The following is a 4398-nucleotide window of genomic DNA, read 5'->3' as shown; positions in this document are numbered from 1 at the left end:
CACTCCCCACAGACGCCAGTGCTATTTGTTTACAGTGTTCCTCCCTCCCCATAGCACGACAGAGCAAGTGAGCCTAAAAAAGTGCCCAGCACCGCCCCCCTGTGTCAGGGTGGAAATTAGACACTGAAGAGACCAGCAAACAGAAGAAGCTAAAACAGAAGGAACCACCTTGGAAGTGACAGGTGCAATAGATTAAAACCCTGTAGTTAGCACTGACCACATAGGAAGGGGCCTATAGATCTTGAGAAATATAAGCTGAATCAAGGAACTATCTGAAAGTGAAGTATAGATGGAGAAGTCTTGAGGCTACTGTAAGAATAAGACTGAAAACCAGAGGCAGGAGGCTTAAGTCCAAATCCTGAGAACACCAAAGAACTTCTGACTCCAGGGAACATTAATTGATAGGAGCTCAACAAATGCCTCCATACCTACACTGAAACCAAGCACCACCCAAGGGCCAACAAGTTCCAGAGCAAGACATACCACACAAATTCTCCAGCAACACAGGAACATAGCCCTGAGATTCAATATACAGGCTGCCTAAAGTCACTCCAAACCCACTGACATCTCATAACTCATTGCTGGACACTTCATTCATTGCACTCCAGAGAGAAGAAATCCAGCTCCACCCACCAGAACACCGAATAAGCTTCCCTATCCAGGAAACCTTGACAAGCCACCTGTCCAACCCCACCCACAGCGAGGAAACTCCACAATAAAGAGAACTCCACAAACTGCCAGAATACAGAAAGACCTCCCCAAACACAACAATCTAAACAAGATAAAAAGGCAGAGGAATACCCAGCAGGTAAAGGAACAGGATAAATGCCCACCAAACCAAACAAGAGGAAGAGATAGGGAATCTACCTGATAAAGAATTCCAAATAGTGATAGTGAAAATGATCCAAAATCTTGAAAACAAAATGGGGTTACAGCTAAATATCCTGGAGACAAGGATCGAAAAGATGCAAGAAAGGTTTAACAAGGACCTAGAAGAAATAAAAAAGAGTCAATATATAATGAATAATGCAATAAATGAGATCAAAAACACTCTGGAGGGAACCAACAGTAGAATAACAGAGGCAGAAGACAGGATAAGTGAAGTAGGAGGTATAATGGTAGCAATAAATGAAACAGAGAAGAAAAAAGAAAAACGAATAAAAAGAAATGACAATCTCATAGACCTCTGGGACAATGTTAAACGCCCCAACATTCGAATCACAGGAGTCCCAGAATAAGAAGACAAAAAGAAAGACCATGAGAAAATACTTGAAGAGATAATAGTTGAAAACCTCCCTAAAATGGGGAAGGAAATAGTCAATTACCCAAGTCCAAGAAACCCAGAGAGTCCCAAACAGGATAAACCCAAGGTGAAACATCCCAAGACACATATTAATCCAGTTAACAAAGATGAAACACAAAGCACAAATATTAAAAGCAGCAAGGGAAAAACAACAAATAACACACAAGGGGATTCCCATAAGGATAACAGCTGATCTTTCAATAGAAACTCTTCAGGCCAGGAGGGGATGGCAGGACATACTTAAAATGATGAAAGAAAATAACCTACAGCCCAGATTACTGTACCCAGCAAGGATCTCATTCAAGTATGAAGGAGAAATCAAAAGCTTTACAGACAAGCAAAAGCTGAGAGAATTCAGCACCACCAAACTAGCTCTCTAACAAATGCTAAAGAATCTTCTCTAGACAGGAAACACAGAAAGAGTGTATAAACTCGAACCCAAAACAACAAAGTAAATGGCAATGGGATCATACTTATCAATAATTACCTTAAATGTAAGTGGGTTGAATGCCCCAACCAAAAGACAAAAACTGGCTGAATGGATACAAAAACAAGACCCCTTCATATATTGTCTACAAGAGACCCACCTCAAAACAAGGGACACATACAGACTGAAAGTGAAGGGCTGGAAAAAATATATTCCATGCAAATAGAGACCAAAAGAAAGCAGGAGTAGCAATACTCATATCAGATAAAATAGACTTTAAAACAAAGGCTGTGAAAAGAGACAAAGACGGTCACTACATAATGATCAAAGGATCAATCCAAGAAGAAGATATAACAATTATCAATATATATGCATCCAACATAGGAGTACCACAATATGTAAGACAAATGCTAACAAGTATGAAAGGGGAAGTTAACAATAATACAATAATAGTGGGAGACTTTAATACCCCACTCACACCTATGGATAGATCAACTAAACAGAAAATTAACAAGGAAACACAAACTTTAAATGATACAATAGACCAGTTAGACCTAATTCATATCTATAGGAAATTTCACCCCAAACAATGAATTTCACCTTTTTCTCAAGTGCACACGGAACCTTCTCCAGGATAGATCTCATCCTGGGCCATAAATCTAGCCTTGGTAAATTCAAAAAAATTGAAATCATTCCAAGCATCTTTTCTGACCACAATGCAGTAAGATTAGATCTCAACTACAGGAGAAAACTGTTAAAAATTCCAACATATGGAGGCTGAACAACATGCTGCTGAATACCAACAAATCACAGAAGAATTCAAAAAATAAATCAAAGTATGCATAGAAACAAATGAAAATGAAAACACAACAACCTAAAACCTGTGGGGCACTGTAAAAGCAGTGGTAAGGAGAAGGTTCGTAGCAATACAGGCATACCTCAAGAAACAAGAACCAAGTCAAATAAATAACCTAACTCTACACCTAAAGCAACTAGAAAAGGAAGAAATGAAGAACACCAGTGTTAGTAGAAGGAAAGAAATCTTAAAAACTAGGGCAGAAATAAATGCAAAATAAACAAAAGAGACCATAGCAAAAATCAACAAAGCCAAAAGCTGGTTCTTTGAGAGGATAAATAAAACTGACAAACCATTAGCCAGACCCATCAAGAAACAGAGGGAGAAAAATCAAATCAATACAATTAGAAATGAAAATGGAGAGATCACAACAGACAACATAGAAACGCAAAGGATTATAAGAGACTACTATCAGCAACTACACGCCAATAAAATGGACAACTTGGAAGAAACGGACAAATTCTTAGAAAAGTACAACTTTCCAAAACTGGACCAGGAAGAAATAGAAAATCTTAACAGACCCATCACAAGCATGGAAATTGAAAGTGTAATCAGAAATCTTCCAGCAAACAAAAGCCCAGGACCATTCAGCTTCATAGCTGAATTCTACCAAAAATTTTGAGCAGAGCTAACACCTATCCTACTCAAACTCTTCCAGAAAATTGCAGAGGAAGGTAAACTTCCAAACTCATTCTATGAGGCCACCATCACCCTAATACCAAAACCTGACAAAGATGATACAAAAAAAAAAAAAAAAGAAAGAAAGAAAGAAAGAAAACTACAGGCCAATATCACTGATGAACATAGATTCAAAAATCCTTAACAAAATTCTAGCAAACAGAATTCAACAACATATTAAAAAGATCATACATCATGATCAAGTGGGCTTTATCCCAGGGATGAAAGGATTCTTCAATATCCACAAATCAATGTATTACACCACATTAACAAATTGAAAAATAAAAACCATATGATTATCAATAGATTCAGAGAAAGCGTTTGACAAAATTCAACATCCATTTATGACAAAAACTCTCCAAAAAGCAGGAATAGAAGGAACATACCTCAACATAAAGAAGCTATATATGACAAACCCACAGCAAACATTATCCTCAATGGTGAAAAATTAAAAGCATTTCCCCTAAAGTCAGGAACAAGACAAAGGTGCCCACTCTCACCACTAGTATTCAACATAGTTTTGGAGTTTTGGCCATAGAAATCAGAGCAGAAAAAGAAATAAAAGGACTCCAAATTGGAAAAAAAAAAAAAAGAAGGAAAATTCTCACTGTTTGCTGATGACATGATCCTCTACATATAAAACCCTGAAGACTCTACCAGAAAATTACTAGAGCTAATCAATGAATATAGTAAAGTTGCAGGATATACAATTACCACTCAGAAATCCCTTGCATTCCTATACACTAATGAGAAAATAGAAAGAGAAATTAAGGAAACAATTCCATTCACCATTGCAACAAAAAGTAAAATACTTAGGAATATATCTACCTAAAGAAACAAAAGACCTATATATAGCAAACTATAAACACTGCTGAAATAAATCAAAGAGGACACTAATAGATGGGGAAATATACCATGTTTATGGATCGGAAGAATCAATATAGTGAAAATGAGTATACTACCCAAAGCAATCTATAGAATCAATGCAATCCCTATCAAGCTACCAACGGTAACATTTCTCCAAAGAAGACATACAGATGGCCAACAAACACATGAAAAGATGCTCAACATCACTCATTATCAGAGAAATACAAATCAAAACCTTAATGAGGTATCATTTCACACCAGTCAGAA

This window comes from Bos taurus, chromosome 12, assembly GCF_002263795.3.
Source record: "Bos taurus isolate L1 Dominette 01449 registration number 42190680 breed Hereford chromosome 12, ARS-UCD2.0, whole genome shotgun sequence".
Lineage (NCBI taxonomy): Eukaryota > Metazoa > Chordata > Mammalia > Artiodactyla > Bovidae > Bos > Bos taurus.
Note: the sequence above shows the minus strand (reverse complement) of the source record.